This window comes from Thunnus maccoyii, chromosome 7, assembly GCF_910596095.1.
Source record: "Thunnus maccoyii chromosome 7, fThuMac1.1, whole genome shotgun sequence".
In the NCBI taxonomy this organism is placed as follows: Eukaryota; Metazoa; Chordata; class Actinopteri; order Scombriformes; family Scombridae; genus Thunnus; species Thunnus maccoyii.
Window position 1 is genome coordinate 2,499,415 of NC_056539.1, and position 17,638 is coordinate 2,517,052.

The following is a 17,638-nucleotide window of genomic DNA, read 5'->3' on the forward strand; positions in this document are numbered from 1 at the left end:
GATATTTGAGAGTTTAGGTCCTCTCTGAGGGTGCCTGAGGAACTGTGCTCCACTGATTTAGTATTCCACTCCTATTAAAACCAGATCCTACGGTCCACTCTCCCGGCCTAGGCATCATGGGAAGGTGTAGTTCGAGTCCTACCTCTCTGGAACGTCCTACTGGGTGTCAAGTAACCACTGGTGTTCCTCAAGGATCTGTGCTTGGCCCTCTTCCCTTTGCATTGTACACCACCTTGCTGGGTTCCATCATCAAGTAGCATGGCTTCTCATTCCACTGCTATGCTGACAACACCCAGCTTTCCCTGTCCTTCCCCCCAGAGGATACCACAGTACCAGCACGCATCTTGGCCCGATATCCCTGCTTGGATGGCAGATCGGCCTGGTCAGCTACTTGAGAATTTGTACCAAGGCTCTTTCTGAGTCACTGTCCTCTAATGTTTGCTTGTCTTACCTCACTTGTAAGGCACTTTGGATAAAAGCATCTGCCAAATAACAAAACTGGAAAATGCAAATATAACATCTTTCAACACCAGTTGACACTGACCCCAGTGACATAATTTGAGGCAATTTATCAGATTTCACACAGCTCCCTCTGGAGCCACAAAAGGCTTTATACTACTTTGTTCTCATATGCAGTAGTACTCCCCAACAGCTGTAAACACACGCTGATGTGTAAAATCAGCTGAGTTTACCTTTAATTTTGGCATCGTAATGTTTTGTTTACTTCCTGTTACCTTCAGGGTGAAAACACAAGAGACTATGGTTTAGTCAAAACAACAAATGTAGATTCAAATATGAATTACAGAAATCCAAAAGACCAAAGACTCTAAAGGGTGACACCAATGGCTTAGACTGAAATAAAGGTATGACAAGTCTGAAAAAAATCATCTCACATCCGGTCCTCAAGAGGTTTCTGCACTAGGACTGACAGTAATGTCACCAATACATCTTTCAGGAAATAGGTTTTACTGAAAACATTCAACCTGACATTTCATACAACTGTGATTAATAATTACTAATTAGATTTAGCGCTGTTGTAAAACTTGGGCTGCAGTTGAACACAACTTGGGTAATTTCTGTTACTGATAACAACTGGTAATAATTTTACTTCAGTCTATGAGCAACATAGGGAATTGCCTAGCATGCAAATGTATGAGGGGCACACAGAGAAAGGGGGAAAATTGCCTAGAACGCATCTGCACCCAGTAAAATGTTTAATTATAGATAATATCACAAATCCTGCTCATATGTACACATCTTAAAGAGTAAGAGTGACGCCAGGTGAAGTAAAGACATTACTCGAGTTGACAAAACTATGTCAACCTTCCCAAGTAAAATGCCAGTAAAAGTAACTATCAGAACACCTGCTCAAGGATAAACCTGCAGAAAAGCAATGTTTTCTAAGCTGTTATGTCTGCAGTTTCCCATCCACTGCCGATTTATAGCCATAGAGGCTAACGGCAAATTGTTATGAAGAACCTCAAATGAAAGCTGACTGTATGCAGCGTAATTGTTTAGCCTAATCAGCCACATATTTAGAAATTGATTCAATTTTGTTTGACTTTCTGGCTGAGATTTAAAGGCCTCACTCCCAAACCAGCTACTCCTCCTTCTTCCAGCAGGCAGTGCCAGCCAGTGAATCGTTTTAGCAAGAGGGAGGGTGATGGAGGAGGATTTTATTTAAATTTTACATTTGTTTCCAGGGAGATATTGAGTTTATATAGTGACTTTGCTGTTGAATGTTGCTGCTGTTGCTTTAAAAAAATATTTTGTTATATTTGATATATAGACTGAATAAATTCTAATCCTAAATCCTGAAGTGATAAAGAACTGGACTGATAAGGAGCATCGTTAAAATCTTAACGGTACCCATCCCTTATAATCACAATAGTAATATAATCTGCCGGCTGCCTGCAGGGAGTTGGTTTAGTCTCGTATGTGACCTCCCACTGCTGGCTGAATTGTTCTCTATTTTACTGATTGCTTATATTTCTCATATTTATACTCTCTTGTAGCATTGTCACTGTGTTTCCAGATCTCAACAGTTACTTTGGTGAGTACATCACATTACATCTTATCATAACTAATAGAAATGATGGCCAAATAACAAAAATAACATCCAAGTCATAATAAACCAAATTTATCCTTTAATAGTCTCAAAGCATTTTGCATTTTAGTCGCATTACATTTCTTGTAACTCTAGTGAAAGGTGCAGTATATTTCTTGCATTTTGTATTCAGAGTAAGCATGTTCTACACACACACACACACACACACACAGAGCAGGTGCATATGTCTCAGTGACAGGTTTCATAGGACAGATGACAGCGGTATCATCTCTGTGCTTTAGGCAATGCAGGCACATACATTAATTAATGCTCCAAACCATTCTGGATCAGGTGCACTGAATGTGTGTGTGTGTGTGTGTATGTGTGTGTGTGTTCATGCTGCTTGAATGGAGATGGATTAGTGTTGGGGTAGTGAGGCTGTTGGAGGTAATGGTGGAGCATTCTGAATGAGTAAACAGGCTATAATGCTGATGTGATGTTGTGGCCTTTGGCACTGGGTTTAAATGGGCTTAGTCTTTATGGCTAATCTCGCACCATCACCCCACACACACACACACACACACACACACACACACACACACACACACACAGTCACAGAGACACAATGAAGCTGTACCACAGCAAACAGGCTGGATAAACGTGATCAGAGCCCGACACTGCTCATTGACACAAACAAACTTGCAGAAGGGACTGCATGCTTTCCATTTGGCTAACGTGGCTCCTTGCTTCTCTCACTCACATCTCTTCCGTGTGTCTTAACTCCTCCCAACAGGGATGTGAGGAAGAGACACAGGGATGGAGGACAGCAACTACTCATAAAGCACAGCATCTCAACTGTGAAACATGTAGAAATAGTGTGCACAGGTGGGCCTTCCACTCCAGTCAGGTAGTTGTCAGTGAGTCACTACCTGTCCTTTAATTTCAGAGATATACCCTTAAATTAAAGGACAGGTTCACAATTTTTCAAGTCTGTCTTAAAACAACAGTCAGGAGTTCCTTAAGAACAGTGAAAGAGGTTTTCCTCGCTGTAATCATTCCTCCTGTTCATACCGGCTATTAAAAGATCCCCTTTAAATGTGCTTTCAATGTAAGTGTGATGTGAGTTTCCTCAGTGTGTATGTGTAGTTTCTCCTCTTCCCAGGTCTCCATGGTGATGGAGGTCACATGGCATCTGGAAGTTCCTCAACATCCTTCCAATATATCCTACAAATATGTATGTTATCAATCTATCAATAATTTTGTCATCCTATTTTTCCATACTGCAATTTTGCTATCTAGCCTATTCTGTTACATCTATTACATGTCTGTCCATCCGTTGCTCTTCCTGAGGTTTCATTCCTTTTTTTCCCTGTTAAAGATTTTTTTGGGAGGGAGTTTTTCCTTATTCAAATCAACAGCCTAAGGATAGAGGATACTGATGTGCTGTATAGATTGTAAAGCCCCCTGAGGCTTATATGTGATTTGCGATGTTGGGCTATACAAATAAAATTGATTTGACTTGATCTTTAAAGAGCTCCTGTTGGTTGAAAATGTCAGTATTTTATGAACGCCGAAGTTAATAAATGTTTGTCCAAATCCTGTCCAGGCCTTCCTGTCACAACAGATGCAGATACTCTATGGACATGATAGAATATACCACAGGACTATATTCTCTTTATGCAAAGGTATCCAGCTGTAAAACTTCTTACTGTTTTACGAATATTGATGCAGACCTGAAGTGTGCACTGTAAATTGTTTAATGAAGGAAAAACTAGAATTAAAATAAATTTTGGATCGTAAATGTGGTCAGGACAGCCATAAGTGAAAGTCAGATACTAATAATACTTGCACCTCAATACAAAAATGACAGACTCACTGTGATGTGGAGTCAACGGCACTCCTGCACAGATCATCAGAAACCTGTTAGATGATACTGTTAGAATCATATACCTGTGGTTCCTCATTCAAAGCACCTCTGGGAGCCTTCTCTCTCCTCGTCGCCTCAGAAACACATTTACAGTAAATGACTGGAACATCCGCAGAATAGAAAGCACCCAATGGCTGCAGATATGTCGGACCTAAACCAGGAGCTTTTAGTCAACTCAGTAGTTCATGGATATATTATAAGAACTGGATAATGGACTCCAAGATAGTACCCATTCTTTTAACAAGTGGCAGAATGGATGAATGGAAATATACTGAATGGGTGTCAGCAGGCCTGTCTTGAATCAACTCAGGGAGCTGTGCTGCATCAAGTACCAGTCAGACTTGACATACGATACAGGAAGTCCAGGTTGGTCAGTAAGGAACCACTACATTGGTTTATTTTCCCTGAGAAATGTGAGATAAGGCAGGAACTCACTAAAAGATTGACAGCTCCCCATCTAATTTAGGCTTTTAGTGCAAATAAACTTGACAAAAAAATAATATGTGTCAAGATCGGGTTTATCCACACTTTCATGTAGTTGTCTAAAAGTGTGAGTGTCCCACTGGAAGCCAGATAAATTAAAAATTAAATCGTGTTTCTGAGTTGGAAACAACAACAACAACAACATGGTGGATTTTAGGAACTTAAACCTCCTTCTTTTGAAAAGCTCAGCTTTTGGGGAAGGGAGATGCTGGTTTGTGTGTCTGACAGGCCAAAACAGAAAAATGATGTACTTTCAAAGGAATCCACTTTAGTTTGTACATTGATTAAGGTCCCACTGTAATAAAGTAAATGAGCATCGAGGACCTGAACACCTCCAGGACACTGAGGCGAGCAGGAAAGATCATGGCCAACCCCTCCCACCCTGAACATAAACTTTTTGAAACAATCCCCTCCCCTCCCACACCATCTGCAGCCGGCCCCCTCAATAAGGCCCAGGACCCCCACTGACATGGACTCTAACCCACTCATGGATATTACACCTTACAGTGTAAAAGTTCATAATCTTATATTTGCGCATCTGTGATTTTAGATCTAACATGGCTCGTCACATTAACACAACTTTTGTTATTATTATTATTATTATTATTATTAATAATAATAATTGTACACTGCATATACTGTTTGCATATACTGTTTACACTATGAACATTTTCACATTCATGATCAATATTTTGTATATTTCATTTCATTCTCTTCAATTTAAAATTTAAACCTGTAGCAGTTCTTCTCACTTAGAATATAATTTACATATTTTTAATTGTAGATTTCATTCTTTCTTTTTATATTTAGGATCACTTCATTTTGTGCATATTTTTGACTATTATACACTACAACACCAAGGCAAATTCCTTGTATGTGCAAACCTACTTGGCAATAAACCTGATTCTGTTTCTGATTCTGATTTATGCTGAAGCATAAATATCTAGACTAGGAGATAAGTTAGGGATATACATACTTAAAATTACTTTCATGCATTTCCTAGTTGACAAGATTTTTTCTTCTAATATTTTTCTTGGAACATATGAAACTGACTAAATGAAACTAACTGAATAAACCTCAGGTTTATTACAACTTGGATCTTATTTTCAGAGCTCTGGTCATCATTTCTAACAGTTATGATAGAATTATCCTTACCATAGCATCTGCTGAGATCTGGGAACTCACTGTCATTACTAAAATAAAGTCCCAGATCTCAGCAATTCACTTAGTGAGTACAATATTATTATTACTGATAGGAATAAACCAGAATTATCCTTTTAAATACTCTGTTTTGTAAACTTTTGATACAATAAAAACACATTTACAATACAATACAATGTAATATAATTATAGACCTGCAGTCTTATGATTCAGTGATATACCTATGAAACATAAAGAGAAATACTAAACGTGTGAATTAATCCTTTGTTGATTAGAGGAGTCTGTGCTCAAAAATTACAAAGTGCCCTTCAATTACATAAGAACCATAATTATTCTTTTAACAAGTATTCTGATGTACAAAATAATATAATTTCAATGTATTTAAGCTCATTAAAAACAGAAATGTAGGACATTAATGGGTGATTTGTGTGGGAATAAGTGCGCAGTGGGAGGAGAGTTTATCAGTATGCATGCCTGTGTCTTTGTATTTAGCATGTGTGTGTGTGTGTGTGTGTGTGTGTGCAGTGTGTACTGAGTGTGTATGAATCATATGCAAGGCTGGTCTTTGAATCCCTCCTTGTGTGAATCTTCAGTCCTCTGGAGAAGTGCCAAATGAGATCAACTGCAGTGGAATTCCTTTGCTTCCAGAGACACAAACACATCAATTACACCCCACATCCCTGCCCACCCCAGCTCTCCCTCTGATCCCTGCCATCCCTCCTTTTTCCCCTCAACATTGCAGTGCTCCTCTTCTCTTCTCTGTCATCTCCCCTCTGTCCGTCCTTTCCACGAGAGGAACCACTGGGAATTAAGCAAACATATGCAAACTGCTCAAACTATGTGTGTTCTACCCACCGTTTTCTATAAAAGGAGCTTTAAATATGTAAATTAAACATGTAAATACAGGGGTGGGCAGGCGTCTTTGCATGTTGAAACATGGCCTGCGGGAGAATGTGCACACTTTCATCTTCAGTTTAAAGCCTCTTACCATTGTGTGTGTATGTTTATGAGCACATGCATAAATATGTGCTTTAAATACATGCATATAGAATTTTACACAACAAATTAAGACAGTTCTTAGTAAGCATCATTATGCAATAAGAAATAATCAATCACCAGAGTATCATTTTGTCCGCGGGTTGCACTGGCATTCTAAGAAGTGCCGATCCCTGATGACCTCCCATTCTTCACAGGCGAAATATTAGCAAAGCCAGTGATTGGCAGTTGAAAATGTTAGCATGCCCTTCATAACGCTGAAGCCTCATATTACCATGGCTGGTGATTGAGAAACCACACTTGTATCCAATTACATAGGCGTATATTTCTACGCATCCTGCGCTAATAAATGCCCTGGATTCATGGCTGCCTAATCTAAAGGGACACACACACACACACACACACACACACACACACACAGAAAATGAGATCTTGAATGCAGCAGTGCTTTTTTTTATCATTGACCACCCACACGTGAGTAGAGTTAGTGCAGTCACAGTAGAGAGCTGACAGGCTGATGGAGGAAGTTGTTTGGATTAAGAAAGAAGGAGGAATTTAAATAAAAGTCTTAAAACATTTTCATACTAATAACTGTCCAAACAAAATAATAAATGGCTTTACCAAAATCAGTTATTTACTGAAAACCTTTTACATTTGCAGTTCAAAACCCCTGATGTCGACAAGAACAGTCTTACTGTGACAGAAGGTTAGACCTGCTAGTATCCCCTAGAGGCTGCAATGTTCATTATTTTTACTCAATATGGTCATTGAGCTGAAGTAAGTATAAAGTTTGATATTGACCAACTGGGCTCAGCTAACTAATGTCACTACAGCAGGTACTTTTGTGTCAGCACAGAGGTCATATTACCCCTAGCTTCAAGTCCTAAGAGTACAGGAGTACAAATTTGGGGTTCTAAGGTCCAACAATATGATGGTGTATCTTTAAGGAACCAGAAAAGTGTGATGGACAAAGAAACTGTGCTTCAATGGAACTGTTTTAATCTTGTATTGTTTTCTATTATATCCTATTTTCCTCTATCAGATTTAGTTGCTGGGGTCAGACAGAATACAATTCCACAAAAGCCTTCAGTGCAACAACAAAATACCCTCAATGTGCATCTTATCAAACATCGCCAGTCCAATGAGGTTCTCCTACAAGCACCCTTAACTGGTCTCTCCTACAGGGGCCCTCAAGCAAAGTCAAGCAGTACAGAAAATCTCTAAAATGACTAAGCTACACTATACTCAGCTTAGTTTTTTTTCATAATTTTAGACAGCTCTTCTTAGCAACACTTTGCTACACTCTTCATTTACTTAAAAAGTACTTTTTATTTCCCAACATGAAGGTCTAACACACACCAGGAATCAAAGACTGATTCTAATGGTGAAATTCTGATCATTTATTTATTTATGTTGGCTTTGAAGTAGCCAAATAAGATATATAGACTTTAAAAATAACTGAAAATGACCTATCAAATACCCACAACGTGTGCATTTTTAGCCACACCAGCAGATGCTTTTATGGATGGAAATGTTGACCAGCAGGTTTGTCCACCACTTTGGTCAGGAAATCTATTGGATGGGTTACCATATTAATATCCCCCGCCTTTTTCTCTAGCATGTTGACGTTTTTAAGCGTTTTGATAACTACTGGATCGATTTAAATGACATTTGATGGAGACATTCATTTCCCCCTCAAGATGAATTCTAATAACTTTGGTGATCCCCAGATCCCCTATGGTAATCTGCCCTCATCAGGTAAAACTTTTAATTTCTGCACAAATTTGTCAATTCTGAACTAAATAGATGTTAATTGTGTTGGCAGTCTTGCCGTCAGTTCCTAGCAGTGTTTATTGCCTCCCTGTAATGTAATTTGTAAATGTAATTTGTCCAATACTTTCCTTTATGACCAAATTCAATGTTCAAGATTCATTGTAATAGTCATTATACAATGCAGGATCACACAATGAAATTCAGTTGTAGCCCCCTCCATGCTACACACACAATGTATTTAACACCTGCAAAACTAATGATATTCCCATCAGCCACAGCTGTACTTTGTGTTTAGTGCTAATTAGCAAAAGTTAGCATGCTAACATACTAGATGGTTAACAAGGTAAACATCATACCTGCTAAACATCAGCATGTAAGCATGGTCACTGTGAGAATGTTAGCATGCAGCTCAAAGTATATCCTCACAGCGCTGCTAGCAATGCTATGTAAGTGTCACTGAAGTATTGGCTCTAATCTCTGTTCATCCATCACTATCCTCCGCAGCAACTGTCCTGTCCCAACCGAGTCTCATGGCAATTCGTGAAATAGTCATGAAATTTAATTTATTGATTCGTGTCCATGGACACGAATTTTCCATTTTTTTCATGTACGTTTTTTCTGGACTTGGGAGCACAGAAGATGTACTGTTTTTTCTCAGTTGTAATTCATGTTTAAACTATAACTGCTATATTAATCAACATTTAATAGCGGGTTTTATCCTTGTTTTTATTTATCAGTCCTGTGCCGGGAAGTAATGTTATTTTCCTCAACGCTGATATGATATCCTCATCAATTCTCCAAACAAAAGCACGAAAGTGTCCTTGATAACTCGGCAATACAATGGGTTAGTGTTATGGCCATCAGTTTTAATTATTTCATCTTCAGTTGTGAGAAATCAAGTGTTTTTGTCAGTTCTGGATGATGGCGGAAGTGGCTACACTAGCCTACCCATGATCCTCAGCGACCATTGCTATAGTGAAGATGCCAGCTAAAGCTGTGACATAACCTATATTTAGTATAACATTATTGCACATACAGTCAATGGTATTGCATATTGGTGTTTACAATCAGGAAGAAAATAATGTACTGTATATTGAAATGTAAAGAAAAAAATATGTGTATATATAATAAAATCGATCAACCATAAACTTTGCATTAACAGAATATGAAGCTTTGTGATTGGCTGCTTTCTTGAGGCAATGCATTTTGAGACTCGGGAGCACAGAAGCTTTCATTTAGAGATTTATTGAGATTTTTTTTTTTTTTTTTTTTTTTTTTTTAGATTTTATGGTTTTTATTGGCATTTCTTGGCACAGCAACATATTCTACATTTCAGTAGTTGCTAGGAAACTTCTCTCACTCCAACAGCTGCCTCTGTGTCTCTCTGCAGGTCTCTGTCTAGTATCATGTTGTGTTGCAGCTGACAGTGTAACATTTCCTACTGTAGACAATAATATTCTCACATCTAATATCTCAGCGACTGTGACATCCCTTGACAGCCTCCCATCATGGACCGCTTCGGTTTTAGCATCTAACTCCATGTCATACCATTTTTTCTTTATTTCTGTCACAATACTGCACTGCTCTGATGACGCATTGTTGGCAGCTGTATTAACATTTTTTTATTGACATTATTGACAACATTTGTTGTGAATGAAATTCATCCACAAACAGATTGGAGCATGTAGCCTTATGTGGACATTTTAGGCGCGTTGATTATGTTAATAATTTGATCTCACAAACACACACCTACTCATGAATAAAATGACATTCATCAGGCTGACACGAGCATGCAGTTCAGAGAATTTTTTGAATCCGACTTGGAACACTCATATGAGCAATCTACAGGAAAAAATAGGATAAAAATACGGAAATGTTCTTGCATGAGGCCCAACGTCTTCTCATATGTAGAATTTTTGTTATATTATGGTGAGACCCAAAGAATAGCAAAATTATTAAATTTATCTAATATTGTGTCTTCTCTCCAAAACTTTTTCATATCTTGTGGTATAATTAACAGAGCAGGCACATAGGGTTTCATTGAGGCTTTAGGCATTTTAATTACACACATGAATAGTAAAAGTAAAGACAAAGCTTCAGTGTTAATGTCTTTATGTTTTGCAAGTGAATAGCAAGTGGCTTGTGGCAGAAGAGAGGACCTTGCACATGAATTTGATTTAATAAAACAGTGAAAATGAAAGAGGATTGTTCTCAAAAGCACATTTATCTTCCTGATAGAGTGTGGGGAAAAAGAAAGAAAAGGGTTAATGGGAAATATAGTCTTAATTTGCAATATTAGCAGTGTGTGAGACTGAAGCAGGGGCATCACCTGGCCTGGGCATTCAGGGTTGTAGCCCATTCTCCACTTTGAGCAGTTTGTTACTTAAGAAGATAGCAGTGTTATGGTAAATGGACTGTACTTGTATAGCACCTTTCTAATCTTACGACCACTCAAAGCGCTTTTACACTACAAATCACATTCACCTATTCACACACATTAATACACTGATGGCACAGCAATCAGGAGCAATTTGGGGTTAAGTATCTTGTCCAAGGACACATTGGCATATGGACTGGAGGAGCCAGGAATCACACCGCCGATCTCCCGATTATTGTACGACCCGCTCTACCTCCTGAACCACAGCCGCCACAGTTGTAATTTTGTATTTTCAGTGAACACAACAGAGGCAAGACCAATCAAAGAGGGTTTACAGGAAAATACGTGGAAATACTTGTGTCTTATTGGTTGACAGGTCTCTGTCAATTCTGGTCTGGTAGTCCTACAAACAGTGATAAACTAAATCCAGATAATATAATTTTAAAAAGACAGAATTCAGTCATTGTCCTCATTTTTCCACAGGTAACAATATTTTCTCATGTTTTACTACCTGTTCCATTGAGGTGGGAATTGTGGTTCATATCAAGTAGGTCTATCAGCAATGATTTTGCAACCAAATTGTGAAAGTTTACTCAGTCACTTTGAGTAGTTAGTTGTTTTCAACTCTCATTCATTATGGGTTTTGAGGATTTTCCATCATGTAGGCATAGTAATAATGGCAGTAGGTATCTGATATGACGCTTATTTTTGTTTGAGACATTTGAGTGGCTGGAATGTGCAGATTATATGGTAAATCAAATCCAAACACTTCCTTCCTTCTCCAATTTTCACATTTTTAAGCAAAGTGTAGCCCTCAAATGCAAGAAAAAATGCACAGAAACAGTCTATTTAGAAGTTTGTTTCTAAAAGTTTTTTGAAGGAGGAGAATCTTGGCTCAGCCCCTGATGGTTAACAGTCTAGTCAATGCACCTGGACAGAAGCAGAATTATACCAAGGTAGTCTATATATAGTGGTATTATCTATGTAATCAGTGAAAGAAATGCGACAGGTACATTTGGTAACCAGTGCTGGCAGTGCAGTGGTATCTCTTGCTGACCTGGCATGTCTGTCGACACTGAGAGGCTGACATCAAGTGGCTTCTCTGGGAGCCCAGAGCAGATTTCAGAGGCAAATAGCTGGAACATATTCTAATTGAATTCCATGCTAATATGAGGGAACCAATTTCTGCCTCAATCCCCATGTTGTGGGAATGATCTTGTACATCAGATCTGCCTATTTTCTGAGGAGGGGCTCACATGAATACACACAATATACTGTGTGTGTTCAAACATACAAACACATCATATTCCCACAAATCAACACTCTCATAGTACACTGCAAACGTTCAGAGGCACAACAGTTGCTACAGGTTTGTGCCCTCATGCACAAAATGAGCTTGATTGTACCAGTGTACAAAGATTATGTTCATAGTTAAAAGAAACCAAAGGTTCATGTATGTGCAGCAGCACAAACTGCAAAAGGGCTGGGTGAAGGTGAATATAGATCAGAGGGTGTGGTGATTAATAAATACTCCCTCAGCCTGTCACATTGCTGGTTTCCTAGCTCTGAAACAGCTAAACCAATCACAGTGAAGTATGACATCAATAGATCAATAAATTGAAATCAAAATCAATATTGTTGTCTGTCGGTGTTGAGGATCACGATGTGAACACACAGCAGCATTAATCTGCCGCCAGAGGAAGATAGTGTGGGTTTTTAACAGTTTATTAGTACAATGATAGAAATGAATAACAAAAAAAATGTTTGTTTAGTGAGGCTGTTTATATGATCGCATCAATCTGACACTTTCAGTTTAAATTCTATTGTATGTCACATTGTAATGATCACACTTTTGCAATAAAAAAAAGGAAAATGAGTTGGAAAAGAGGCCATAACACAGGATTAATGAGCAATCTGACATCTCCCACAAACTAGCAGAATAGTGAGTTTTAACCAACCAGAAATTGATGCAGAAAACTTAGGTGAGAAATTGGCTTCGCACCAGTTTGAATAGAATGGACTCAAAGAGTTTGAAACTGCATCATATTGAGTTCAGGGCATCTCTACTGTGGACCTCTAAATTCACAGAGCGCCACAAAACACTTGAAAATGCTGCCATGGACTATGAACAAAGAGCATCCATTGTGGCATGTTGAGAGAGCCTAGCAGACAATTTCATATGGTTGCATTAATTTCCGCATTCGGATCAACCTAATTATGTAAACAGATCTCAGTACTGTGCTGAATCCATCTCACAGCTGACAACAGACCAGACAGGGACAAGGTTTGTACTAACTTAATAAGCTCAGTTTACATTTGACTTGTTAGTAGCCCACATCACAACATGGTGAATGAGTATCTGTGAATCTGTGACTATGAAAGGGGAGCCATCAATTATATTATCATTATAATTATTATTATTATATACAAGGTCAGAGTTCCAATTATAGAGTCACTAACCATCAGTACATTAACTGAATTGAATTACATGTCTCTTAACAAATGCCACAAGCACACCGGTCGTCTTTGTAAACTGACACTCATCATAGCCTCTTCTCACATTCGGCTGTGTTTCAAAGCATATTTGTCCCTGTGCTTCTTTTTTAGCTTGGGATGTGATACCAACTCCAAAGTTTTCCTTTGAGGATGGATTCTCTTTCATGAACTAGTTGAGAAAGCAGCAGAAGTTGGTCTTGTGTCCAATTAGGTTTTTATCTAACTCCTAAAGGAAACTCTAGCCCTTGGCCTAGTCTCAGTCCTGGTTATGAATAAGCTGTAACCTACAAAAGGCTGTTTAAATACACACCTGTTAATTGTATGATGAGATGCAAGTAAATAAACATACTTACTTTATGAGTCATGAATACAATTGGTGACACAGCTTCATATCTCTTCTGCCATTTGAATTATAAACAGCTGGACAGTAGGATATAAAAGTGGGAATACTCCGGAAAATATAGGCATTGCTGTTGTTTCAGGTTTTTGGTTTTCCTTTAAAACCATTATCAGGAGCAGGTAGGGGTGTCAGGAAACAACAGGTTTTAATTATGTGTCTTGCCATCAGCGGTGTGAAATGTTGCCAATTAATGAAAGTTGCTTCTATGTTGTTTCTTCACATTGTTCTAAGCAATAGTGAATTAGTATCTTTATTTCAAAGATTTGGAAGAGCAATGACCAAACCAGGACCAAAGTGACATTTGCAGGTATGTTTACATGCTGATTAATGTGCTGCAGTTGAGCAGGTAATTGGCTATCTATCCTGCTAACTGACGTCAGTGGTGCACTTTTCCTGTGTTTGTTGCTAAGGTGCAGGATAAGATGTGGGTTCATGTTTGTAAGTTAGATAAGGAGATTTTAGCAGGAAAGCTAATGTAGGTTGTTGTTCGGAGTCTGTGGCTCTTGTGTAGCAGGGTGCTCTGCATATGAAAGAACAACACATTGCTTTATGCAAAATCTGTTTTGCTGTATCGCAATAAGGTTTCCATTGATGTAAGTAGATGACGGAATGGTATTTCATCAATACTAGGGGGGATCATCATGACACCAAAGAATGTGAAATATAAATTTCTCCCTTCTGGTTTCTGGTTTGTTTTTCAAAGGAGAACACAGGATTAGTAGTTTACAGAGCAGATATGTATGCTGTACTAGACAGAAAATGCAATTTAACTTAAGTTGGACTTTAAGCCAGTTTGACTCTTTTTCATCAAAGGTAAAAAGCAGGGAACACTGCTCCACCTGGGTGTCTCCTTTGATGTGGAATTGACAGTCATTAGTTTATTTAGTTTTGACAGGTGACTTCTCGACTTTAGTGAAATGTTGGACAGTGCAGGACTGTTACAGGAGAAACATGGACTTTTGGCAGGTTTTCACCATAAAACCTCCACGGAGCTTATTCCAAGAGACAAACAGGGGGTTTTGTGTGCAGCATGAATTTCAACTAGAACTGGATACAAAACAAAACTGTTCAGGAGGTCCTTATTTTCTGTAATTTTACATGCTTTACCCATTACATCATATGCATTCCTACAGATAGATATGAAAGAAATACCATTCTAAATCAAGTTTGTGTGAATGTCCAGGTTTGTTGACAGTATGAGGAAAGTGTTTAGAGAGGTTTTGGAGTGTAAATCAAACTGAAACTGCAAAAGTGGGGAGACGAACGGACATGTCCCCCTTATACCCTGTGAAAATGACACCCTATAGGTTCTGAGAATACTTGTGCAATGTATAAACATGAGCACAAGCCTCAGTAGTGTTTTATATTGTGCAGTGCAGACTGTAACAGCTCCTCCTGGTAAGAAAAGGAAGAAGCTGAACCACACAAGAAGATGTGAGGGAGAAAGGGAGGGAGACAAAAAGAAATATCAATACTCACCAAAGGAGTGAGATTACAGGAACAAGCACTTTCCACTCCAACCAAACCACAGGGTCCAGTGTCACAGATGACAACACTCTGCATCAATATGGATGAGGAGGAGAGCTGTGCTGCTGCATCCACCGGAGCGAGGCCACCCCCGGTCACCGTAGCAGTGACAAACTTTCCTCTGTACTCACCAGTGCAGTCGAATCAATCCACTCAGCTGAGTATTGTGTGTGTGTGTGTGTGTGTGTGTGTGTGTGTGTGTGTGTGGTTGGGTTTGTGAGCGCAGCTCTCAGGGCCTTTCAATGAATCCTGGTTTCACAAAGTGAGAGTTTGGGACAAAGACAGTTATTATCTGCCTACCTCTGTAATGACTTCAATACTGGCTGACTACTCTCCAAAGTGAATGTAATCGATCATAGTTAGAATAAACTCTCAAAAACCTTCAACTTGAGGTGTAAACCTTTCAATAAAAATCCACTTTATTATAAACTCCCTTCCAATCTATATCTCTACGACCTTCCCTTTTTTATCTCATTCATCTACTCTGCCTCTGCCTCAGAAGTGTGTTTCCCTGCGCTGTAGGACATTACGCTTTCCTCTCAGGGTGTTTCACTGATTATTGTATGCAGCCTATTCAGCCAAAGCACTGGTGGTCTCTGACTCTGACCTCAAAGTCGCTTTGCTGTTATGTTCCATTTTCTAGTGTGAGAATTGACATAAAGGCTGCAGCCACAAGCAAAGGATTTATTCATATCTAAAGGCGCATGAAAAACAGTGACGCCTGCTTTTTTACATACGGAGCCAGTCAGAGTCTGAGTATGTACTTTAGCTGTGCTAAAAGCCATGGAGCTCTAAAAATGACAAGGAAACATGTTAATCATTTTTTGCTTACAGTCCAGTCATTTCAGTGTCCCCGGGTCCTCTCAAGAAGTTTGCCACATTGTCCTTTCCGACACTACCACTGGGGGGCGCCAAAGTCCAAAATTTTCAAATCCCACATATAGAGTAGAGTCTTTAAAGAGTAAGCATACCCTCAAATTCTGCTAGAATCCTCTCTCCCAGCGCATTTACAAAATACAACAGACAAGTGAACTAACCAACTATGAGCGGCTGCTGTTGTACTCTTTGTTTCCCCGCTGGAAAAATACAGACTCTGGCGCTGCTTTGACAGTCCATGAAGGAGTCTGGTTTTTTGTAATACATTTCCCACTTCTCACACTGCACCACACACCTGATGCTGAGAGGAGTTAGGGAGAGATTGTGAGTGAACATTAGTTATTAACATCAGAAGTACTACACACCCATCCGTCACTCCAGCCTCCTTGTGTAGTCTGGACACAAGTCTTGAACATTAGTTATTAACATCAGAAGTACTACACACCCATCCGTCACTCCAGCCTCCTTGTGTAGTCTGGACACAAGTCTTCTAGCCTTGGTGTAGAACTACACTATGTTTTACTGTTGGCTAATGTATAGTATGCTGGGCAATCTGTACAAACAGGAGAAATTCAAGGTATGGCCGCCTAAGACTTCGAGGTTCCTCTTTTTTGCACTATTATTAGTGTTCAAATATTGCCACTCCACTTGTTTACACCACAATTCCTGGTTTTCCACACTATTACTGCCATTAAGCTACCACCATACACACATATTCTGCTGCATGTGCACACTTGCACATCCTTTCAACTGCACAATCAGCACACACCAGCGTAAGAAGGGTGTCGGTGTTGAACGGCACGTACACTCACACAAACACACACAGAGTGTGTGTTTCAGTGGTGTGTTAATGTATCTGCTGCTGCTGTCTTGACAACGGTGACAGCAGCAGTGTGTGTAAGCCTCTGTCGGCCTGTCAGCTCACTGCTGCCACTGTTGATCAAAGTAGAGGCAGTTTCACACACACATGCATATGTAAGGAAAACACACACATACACAGACAACAGGGAGAAGATACAAAAAGAAACACACATGCATAGATAGTGCATATCCCCCACACTATTGCATCTATATTCTATAAATCTCAGTGTAGATGTGTCATATCAAGCTTGTTGCCTTATACTTCAAAGAACACTGTAAACATGTTGATTGACTGTTTGTATTTTTTTGTCATATGAAAATATAGACAACCATTACAGGCAATACTTAAAATAAGCTTAATGGCAATTGTTAGTACATTGATATAGATATTAATAAGGCATAAAATCAGATGGGTGGCACAACACTGTACTAATCACATGTCATTAAGAAAGAATGCCATGTGAAGTTTAAGTGAGGACTCAGCCATGCTCGCAGCTCTATGAGGCTTAGGTAGAATGGTTCTTTGAGCTAAATGCTAACATCAGCATGCTAGCATGCAAACAATAACAATGCTAACATGGAGATGTTTAGCAGGTATGATATTTACCGTTTCACTATATTAATGTAGAGTGTTAGCATGCTAACATTTGCTATGCACAAAGTTCAACAAAGGATGATGGTAATATCAGTTATCAGGTATTTGGTTCTAAACAA